Genomic DNA, 9,692 nt, shown 5'->3' on the forward strand with positions numbered 1-9,692 from the left:
TAAAATCCTAGGTGAACTTAAGACCTTTGTTTTAATACAGGCAAAATTTTTGTTTGATGCTGGGTCAGAACGTTAATGAATTGAATGTGCTGCCTAGTGCATTGAATACTGCTGGGAAAAAACGCTCTAGTTGGGTAAATATATGTTGAATCAAGCAGGGGACAGTTTTTGGTGGGAAGAAAAAGAAGTAGCCAAGTGGTGTGTTTCAGTGCAAGACATTTCAGAGGTGAGAGTGAAATCCATGGAGTTACATGGGATGGAAAAATTAAGTTGCAAGAAGGAAGCATTTGTAAAGTGACTGTGGCAAAAGGTTATGTCTGAATTCAGTACACCCCAGGGATGTGGTGGGATGATATTTTTATATTGCTGCCACCACCACCAAAACCTGCTGGGCCATTTCAGTGTAATCTTTATTTCACAGATTTTGCGAGGCAGAGTGAATGACTTGGCCTGCAAAAGTAAATGTTGTTGCCCCATGTGATTGTTTGCATTTTGGGCAGGTTTCTTACTAGCACTTGGCTTAAAGATAGCACCGGATAATTTCACAGTGCCACCAACAGTCATGATTTCAGTCTCTGCTTTCTGGTTTGTACAACTGAGTCCCTTCTGATGAACTGAGCCTGAGCCATCCTTCCTCTGCCCATCTACGACTTCATCACAGCTCTCATCCCGCTTAAATATACTCCGTGTTTTCTGAGGGGTTTGCTTTGTAGTTGCATTAGAAAGTCAGAGGTGAATGAAATAACGTGGCCTGATAGCTCTGGAAATATGCTTTTTCAGTTGTAAAAGCCTCTGCGGTTTGTAGGGTGGTTGTTGGTTAAGGCAACAAATGAAGACTTTGAAACTTTATGTTAAGAAAACTGACTCTTTGCAACAAGAACTGTCCCAGGCAGCCACCTCTCCAGTTCAGCCCAGTTGCTTTCCAGAAGCTAGAGGGATTCAGGTTAGTTGCCACAGGGTAGTTATCTAGTATTGTATGCATTGGAAGAAATGGGGAGGAAAAGTCAAAATCATCAGTTAAGCACAATGACCGTGAACTCCTTTATTCTGTCCTGACAGATCTTAATGCTCTGTCATTTTCTGTTGGCGGAAAGAGGTGTGCGGTTCTGGTAGGCAAAGGAAGGGAAAAATGAAGTAGCATCACCCTGCCGGGGCACATCAGCCAAGGACAGACGTGCTTGTCAAAAGGCTTCTTTGCAGTGCTGCTCTACAAATGTAATTAATGTTAAAACCGCATTAATGAATCTTGACTGTCCCTCCCTAGCTACTTGAGCGGCTAATGTGATGTATGATACGATGTCTGAGCATGAAGCTCGGCTTCCCAATGCCACAGAGAAAGACATCTGACCAGCCTTAGCAGGGGTGCACGGCAGAGCCTCCCCAGCCTGCCTCAAGAGCAGAGGCACTGGCCATGACCAAAGGGCAACCAGAGCAACTTCTGCCTGGGACTTCCTCCCTGCCCCTCTCTTTCCCAGGCAACTCTCAGGCACAGGCTGGAGGAATTGCTCTCTGCTGTTACTTCCCCGCAGCCTTCTTTGCTGAGGAACTCCCAAGCCCCTTGGCCAGTATATAACCAGAAGTGAAACTGTGGCCTGTGGTGTGAGGATGGTGGGTCCCATTAAATTACCAGCGTCTGTGTGCAAGCTGGGCCGTGTGGTGAGTGGTGCACGCATTGCCCAACATCCAACTGGCTCTACCGTATGATGCAAAACAGGGCAGTTTGGTCCGCATGAAGAGACCTTGAGTAGCTCCTCAAGCAGGGCTACCAAGCTGAACATCGTGGGCTCTGTGATCCTCCATCTGTCTTAGTTCAGTTCAGACTGTGTTGTAAACCTTTCCCAGGTGTCTCATGTTGTGTAGAAAAGGGAACACGTGCTTGATTTTACAGCAAAATGTGGTCCTTTTTTCTGTCTCGTGATTGACAAAATGGGGATAACATCTGACCGTGCTCCCTGAGAGGAGAGGCCTTTATAAAAATAATTTCCTTGTTCAGTGCTTTGGGATCAATGCAAATGCCATATGAACGTGACCTGCTTTTAAGCTTGAAAAGTATGCCAGTTCAATGTAGACTTTTGGAGCAGTCACTGCCGACAGAATACCATTGGCTTGCAGAGAAGTGGCCAAATCAAGTTCAGGGCAGGTTACAGCAAACGAAGTCCATCCCTGACAGCTTACAAAGCAGATAGATACGCTTTCATAACCCTGTCTGCCCTGGTGGTACTATTGGTAAGACAGAGCAGGAATTACGGCTTGATGCTCAGAATGCTTTGCTCCAATCTAGATGCAACTGCAGAAAGTCACCTTGTCCACCGAGCGCGTAGTCAGAGATGTGAACCTAACGAGGTTCCCGTTTTTTCTAACCACAGGCAGAGGTGCTTAGAAAAGCCCAGCTTTACCACTGGGAGAGGCTTTGAATAACCCAGGATGCCAGTTTAACATCTTTCTTTTCTTGGCCATGGTGCAACTCGTGGCTGGGGGAGTGCGCTGAGCCCTCTTAGCCAGGGGGGGACTTTTAGGAGACCTCCTGAACCTCAACAATTCTGCCCAGAGATGTCATAAGCCCAGGAATTCCCCCTGTGATGGCTGCTTTGATGAGCCAGGCTGAGTTGTTCGATGTAATCAGCTCCTTCTGGACAGGAGTCTAATGCTGTACGAGCACCATTACAACTGGTAATGATTTATTCCTGCCTTGTCTTGCAAGGACCCTGGTAAGAGAAGCTAAAAATTACAGGGACTCTGAAAGCTGCCTTCCTTCTGGTCTCCTGCTGATTGTCCCTTGTGTGATGCTGCCTCTTAATTTTCCATCCGTCGTTGCAGTGATCACTACTGTGGAATATAGGTAAAAAATGCAAGAAAAGCAAGTACAGCTTGAACTCACCTGGAAAGGTGAGTTTGGCTTGCTGGTTATGCAGGAGACATCAGAGATCGTCTTACTAGCTCTTTTATTGAGAAAAGGAACGAGGGCAGTCCTTATCGACCCATTATTTTATAGTTCTGCTCTCTAATGTTGTTCATTTTAAAAGGTGCAAACAGAAAAGGAAGAAAGGGCCCCCTTCGTCTTTCTGCCCTCACTATACAAACCCCTTTTTGTCATGATAACGGGTGGAAACCTTAACCTTTAAACACTTTCCAATGGAAAGCAAACGTGAAGCTCTTGCTTTAGTTTCCTGTGTGTCACCTTGCTAGGATTGGCACTAGGCAGAAAAGGAGACAAGATAGACATAGTGGAAAAATAGTTTCCTTCTCAATGGCTAGAGTTATTTGTGCAAAATAGGGACGTAATTTTTCTCTCTGCTTTTCAGTCTTAGGATGTGAGGTTGGAGTGAGGGGGAGTCAACTGACTGAACTAATTCTCCTCAAGAGAGAATTAGTAATCTTACAGACTATGAGTAATCTTTCTCCTCATCCTTTTTCACAGTGGACCCAGCAAAAAAATAGGATGGGATCTAAAAATACTTACACATTTTTCTTGTGGTCATCCTAATCTGGACTATCACAGCACTCAAGGGAGTCACAACATTGCAGATGGATCTTTCATAAGCCAAGCGGGATGCGTCAAAGGGTGACTTTGGCCAGGAGTGCCCAGCAGCCGAGCATCCCCTGCTGCTCTGCCCAAGGCGAGAGCACATGGTCCAGGATAGGAAACGAAAGACCCCGCCACGTGCAGCCAGCGAACGAGTTCAGGATGGCTTCTGCGTGCTCACACGAGCCGCTGATGAACAGTTTTCATCTGCCCCATCCCTGCGCTCGCTACTGGTGTTTCATGTCCGACTCATTGAATCCATTTTCCCTTCCTCCCAGGCTTGCTGCTAAGCCGGGGCAGGCGACTTGGGGAGTCTGTTGTAGAGCAGGGTGGTTTGCCTGCGGATGGGCGCTGAGCAGCTCCCTGTCCTGAAGGGTGGGGGACCATCGCCTCTCTTGCCTCCTTCCACCGCCGTCAGGCAAGCCTTACCCCGAAGGTGGGCTACAGCCAGAAATGTCTGACAACTCTTAGCATGGGGTTGGCGGTCGACTCCTAAAACTTCATACGTGCATCGGAAAAGGAAAATGAATCTGTGGCTTCTTCTGGAACACACAAAAGAGCTTGGGACTCTCACCTGGAGTGGGAGCTGGTCTTGTGAAATTTGGGCTGTTCGGTGAAAAATATCGGATGGCTCCAATTTGTGATGCTAATTGAGAAAAGTGGGATCGGGGTTGATTTTTCAAGGCAAGTACCTCTTGTTCTGGATCAATTCTTCGGCAGGTCTCTGGGTTGAAATCAGACAGCAGCCACCCATCTCATATTAAACAGTAGATCACTGATATAAAATTCATGCTGGGTAGTTTAAATATTTTTTAAATACAAGATTGCTCTTACAATTTCCCTGGCCAGTCACATACATATGATTTCCACCCCTCTTCGCAACCTAGACCACTTCTCCAAACATTTACAAGATTAATTCTTGTGTAGATCAGTTGTTCATCAGAGCAGATCGAAGCCCGAGGCAGGTGCCGGCACGCCGGCCTGGCAGTGTGGGGTGGATGGAGCTGGCATAGGTGGGGCAGGAGGTGCCATCGCTACATCCCCACAAGCCGAAGCACGTCCAGACGGAGCAGTCCCCGGTGTTCCCAGTCGGGAAGGGCAAGGAATCCTGTTCTGCCTCATGTGAAGGTCCCTGTGCCTCACGGTGGTTTCGTAAAGCACTTCAGGGCCTCTCAGGGACGAGTTTCACCCCCTTTGAGATTCCCCAGTGATAGCAGAGGAAAGAAATCCTGCCAGGTTTTGTCTGCATGGGAAGTATTTGGGAGCAGTTGATTAAAATTAATTTCCTGGCCATGTAATTGCAGGAATGGGCGAGCCCATGTGTGCTGTTCGGGTAAAGTCATGTTACTCTCTTAATTCCTGTCAGCTTCTGCAGGCGGACGTGTCCACGAGGGACTGATGGCCTCGTGGCAGGGTGAGCCAGGGATTCTCCTGCTGCCAGAAGGAGGTGATGCCTCTGCCTTTTCTAGGCCCTTTCTTTTCACAAGCCATACTTTCTTTACCCAAGTGTGGAAAAAAAAGAAAGACCAAACAGCCCCAAAATGAAAAAATAACCCCAAATTTTCTCTCTGGAAACATGCAAATATGTGGGAAAAATAAGATAAGTGAAAGGCAACCAGAACAGCCTTTCTGGAGACTGATTTCTAAGGCCACCAAGAAAAAATCAGCAGCAACCCCCCCACACAGGTAGGGATGGTGCCGGGCTGAACCTGCAGCCTTGCATTTCATCCCAACTGCACTGCAGGCGGGAAAATCCCGGCAGAGAAGGGCTGGGTACAAGAGCAAGCGGTGCTGCTGGTTGCCTGTAATGTGTGCGGGCGGCTAATCCGTGTGAAAACCCGGTGCCATTTCTGCCCCCTGCTCGTACCCCCACCCGTGCTGCTGTTGTCACCTGCCAGTTCCTGCCTCTCAGGCCTTGCGGAGGCTGGCATTGGCATCGGCATCGTCACTCGCTCCCTTTGCACAATGTGTGGCTCGAGGGACTTTCGCACTCCCAGACGCCCACCTAAGGGTATCGCAAAGTACCTGCTGGTAAAATGCAACTGGCAAAACAATAAACCCTTTGGCAAAAGCCCTCTGCACTTTTCCTTCTCCTGCACCTCGTCCATTAGCATCCCTTCCTCCTACAGCAGCTTTGCGATCTGCCCCAAAAACCAGTATTTTTGAGTCATTTGGGACCAACGGGGGCTCTGAGGTTTCTGCCAAAGGCCGTTTCTCATTAGACCATTAAGGCAGCTGTCCCTTTGCGCTTGGAGGAACCCCTAGCGTTGCTGGCTCTGCTGTGCTTAAAAACTGTGGCAATGTGACATGGCAAAACCTAAAGAGAACAGGCCCGAAGCCACATAACACTTCACAGGCTAAAACCAGCTTGTCTGATCCTCCACACGACTCGGAATGCGATGTCGCTGTGTGCTCGTGCCGAGGCAAACGCAGCTGAAACAGAAAACTTGCTGTGTGGGTATGGGGGCACCATCTGCCCGCGGTTCCCCCTGCCACCCTCCGTGACATCCCGACCACGCGGTGCAGAGCGGCAGGGACCCAGTGCCAGGCCACAGCGTGTCCCCCATGCCGCGGCTACACAACTCCGGTGATGTTTGTGGAGGAGCAGGTGTAGGTGGATCCCAGGAGCCGTTAGGAAGCTGTGATGAGGAAGGATCCTGTGTGAGCATCCTTTCCTTGCTGCCCCTGCTCCCGGCGGACTTCCCGCCCACCTCGTGCCTGCTCAGTCACCACCAATTCCCCGCTCCTCTGTGCTTGGCAGCCCCCTGCCCCTCACCTGCAGTGTTTCTGGCTGGCTGGCTGCTCCCTCAGTGCCCTGGGTGAGTTTGCTGAGCCTTCCGGAGGTGACAGCCGACCCGAGGGGCACCGGTTATTTTCAAGTTCGGAATCTGACACCACGGACGTGCACGTCCACCAGCAGCCTCGGCAAGCGCAGATGGGTTACGAGTGCAAATGGATGGGCTCCTTCTTCCGGGCTCTGAAGTTAAGGGACAGGTGCCCCCTTCTCTTTTAGCTGTTCTTAATAATAAAAGCCCTTCTTCAACGGTCCCAGCCATCATTCAGTGCTCCTGGCATTTCACGCCCATATGGCTTTGCTTCCTCCTGCCTCCATCCCAACCCACCCTCCCACTAATTCTGCTTTGTGACAAAATATTTGTCTCTCAGGCAATCGGCAGCTTCATCCCCTCGGCGTGCCGGCAGCCCTGCAACCAGCGAGAGGGGTGCGCTTAGAGGAAAGGCCAGCTCCGTTTTAGCAGGTGTCAGACACCCTGTGTGCACAAAAGCTGCCGGTGAGGGAGGCACCATGCCAAAGGTTAGTAATGGGAAAGAAGGAAATTAAGTCACATTTTTGTACAACATATCACTTTTCATTGTGAGTATGCATGTGAGGGTGGGTGGGCGAGAGCCTACGAAGCCCTTCGGAGGAGGTGCTGTGGGGACCAGTGGCAGGGATTGCTGCTCTCCTGCTTTTCCCGTTCATCCCGCCCCTGTTTTCCCACTCCTTCTCTCATTTTCTCTCCCTCAGTTAATTTTGTGCCGATTCAGCTCTTCTTGACAGGAGCTCAGGCTGCAGTTTTAGCAGGACCCACTAGTGCTGGCAGGGAAACACACTGGGCTTTTCTCCTGCTGGTTTTCCCCTTTTCTCTCTTCTAGGATCAACTTGCCCAATGATACCCACTTATTGGCAACAGAAACCCCATCTTGTTGGTGACAGCTCACAGCTCCTGTCATCTCCTGGCCCCACGGCAGCTTCTGGGGCCTGTCGATACTTCAGCAAAGGCAAATTCAATCAGTGAGAGGTGTTCAGGCGAAGTCTTCAGCAGTGCCAGGGGATTTGGGAATGGGGAGCCACGCGTGAGCCCTGGCCGCAGTCCCAGCCCCATGCTGGTGATGATGTGGAAGTCGGGACCGAGCCGTAGCTTGGATGCAGGGGTTTTGCTGTGGCTGACGGGACTCCTGCCCTTGCCCTGTGCCTTGCAGCACCAGCCATGACTGCCCCCGTGTTGGGATCCATTCCCGCTTTGGAAGACCCTATGGAAAGGGAGTACCGTCACCTTGATTTCTCCGTGGGTGGTTGAGAGTTTCCCAAAAACCCTGTGTGTTTCTCTCCTGACAATCCTGTACCAGGTGCATCCCGGGGGCACCATGGTGGGTGCTGAAGCCGTGTCCCTCCCTTCTCCCTCCTGTCCGCAGCTTACGAGAGATCTGTGCACATCACCCCGTTCATCATTCCCCAGACACCGGGAGGGGACAGGGGACGTGTGGGGACGTCCATTGTGAGTGGGATGAGATTTTACACCTCCATTCCTGAGACCATAGAAAAAGGGTGCTGACCCAAACAGCTCGGGAGCTGCTGGTGCAGCCATCACAGAGGCGGACGGCGCGAAACCTGGAGGTGTGGGGACAAAATCCTGCCTGCTCAAATGCAGGGCAGGGGTGGCCGAGGTGCTCCAGGAGCTGAGTTGCTGCTCCTCACCATCCCCACCTGCCTCCTTGGCCAGGATCCCGCTCCGAGCAGCAGCTACGGGCCAGGTCGCCAGAGGGGAGCTGCTGGCCAGAAGCAGTTTCTCTTCTCTTCTGCTGTACTAGGGCAGTGGCCACAGGACGGCAAAAGCTCCTCGGAGTGTCTAGACAATAGCAGACTGAGCTTGTCAGGCTTTTTTATTTTATTTATTGGTAATTTTAGCCATGACATCACTGATGAAGTTGAATAGTTTAAATAATCTTTTTAACAATAAAAGCGAGGCTTATTTCCCACAGAATTTCCCTTTTGTTCTTTGTTTAAATACTCTTGCTCAAAACTCCCTTTGGCTGTTATTAACTACGTCCACAGTTTTCTAAACAACTTAATCTGTGGAAATTAGTGTTTGTGGGGAGGGCCAAGATCTAAGTACATCTGAGAGCACTATTCCTGTCCCTTTTAAACATAATTAATTTGCACTGATTCTTACAGCAGTATGAAAACAAAATGCAAGCTGTACAGCAGAGGATAAAAATACACACCAGCGAAGCCAAGTAAATCAACTGCTGTGTGCTTTGCCCTGCCCCTGCCTCCTGGGAAGGGCTGGGTTGCAAGGCTTGCAAACACAGGTGTGGGCAGAAGGGCACAACGATAGTCCTCTGTATTTTAGATGGGCAGAAGGACACAATAATTGTCCTCTGTATTTTAAAAGCACGCTGTCACCACAGCATTAAATACTGTCACCAGCCATTAGAAAGGGGCTAAGTTGCTATTTCTGCTCTCAAGCCACTCTGCTGAGCGCATTTGCTTTCGATGCATAAAAGAGTCCTTCACATCCGATGCGTGAGCAATCGAACGATCCAACTAGCCCCCAAAATAGAGACAAACTCATTATTTTATTAAGGAAATCTATTTAAAACTGAAAGGCAAGGTGGTTGTTCACTTGTCTGAAAACACTGCTTTTTCAAAATAAACACGTAAGGTCTCCCCTAAGACAGCGTGCAAGGCTGCTGCAAGGGTGTTACTATTTAGGGTTACTTTTGCAACAGAAATTGCAATTTTGGCTTCTTCAAAGGAGGGGAATCAGCACCCCAGCTTCTCTGGGTTACAGAAATCAGCACATTATCCTGCAGAGCTGCTGGGGAGTCCCCATCTATATATTCTCTGGGCTACAAAGATGTCACAGCCAATGTGTTTATGATGTTTATTTTTGAGCAAAGCTGCCCACTGGGGTTTTCAGCCCCCAGTCACTGTCAGAGGTCAATGAAGTACTGGCCCCAGTAGGCACGTAGCCAGCACAGATGCTATTGAAGGGGTCCGCGTGGTTTCTCAGTGGCTTTTCTTCATCTGCGCCAGGTGAAGGGAAACTCCTGGCGGGTACAAGCGCACACCCAAGGCTTTTGGGACACTCGCTTATTTCAGCTCGTTTCCTTCTTTGTTTTGCTCCCTGATCGTATCTCAGACTGAACTGGACAGCGTGTCAGCTTTGCGGCGTGTGAAAGGAGAAGGTCACCATGAAGGCTTTTCCCTTGAAATCTCTTGCTGCCCTCAAGGGCAAACTGTCTGGGTGGATTTGGGGTGCTGGTGGCACCCAGCGCTTGCAGGAGCACGCTGCTAGCTGCAGTGCTCCGCCAGGGCCGCTCTCACCAGGTACCGCTGAGGACACCGATAGCTGATGCTCTCCAAAGCCACCCACGTTTGGGTGTG

This window comes from Nipponia nippon, unplaced genomic scaffold (assembly GCF_047370975.1).
Source record: "Nipponia nippon isolate SJK-2023a ecotype South Korea unplaced genomic scaffold, ASM4737097v1 scaffold_3, whole genome shotgun sequence".
In the NCBI taxonomy this organism is placed as follows: Eukaryota; Metazoa; Chordata; class Aves; order Pelecaniformes; family Threskiornithidae; genus Nipponia; species Nipponia nippon.